The sequence below is a fragment of the Amphiprion ocellaris genome, chromosome 16, assembly GCF_022539595.1.
Source record: "Amphiprion ocellaris isolate individual 3 ecotype Okinawa chromosome 16, ASM2253959v1, whole genome shotgun sequence".
Lineage (NCBI taxonomy): Eukaryota > Metazoa > Chordata > Actinopteri > Pomacentridae > Amphiprion > Amphiprion ocellaris.
The window spans coordinates 15570343-15570606 of record NC_072781.1 but is presented as its reverse complement, the minus strand read 5'-3'; positions in this window follow the sequence as shown (position 1 = coordinate 15570606).

Here is a 264-nt window from a genome sequence, read left to right as displayed (position 1 = left end):
ATACCATTTTTTTTTCGACATAGTATAGTAAGGCGTTTTTTTTGCGCCAAAATTCATGATGATTTTTTTTCAAAGAAAACCTTTCTGGAGTGTTTTTCACGGCCTCCTTTACATTATTTCATCATATGGCACGTTTTGACAACATGTTTGAAAAATACAATTTTTTTTCGACATAGTATAGTAAGGCGTTTTTTTTTGCGCCAAAATTCATGATGATTCTTTTTTTCAAAGAAAACCTTTCTGGAGTGTTTTTCACGGCCTCCT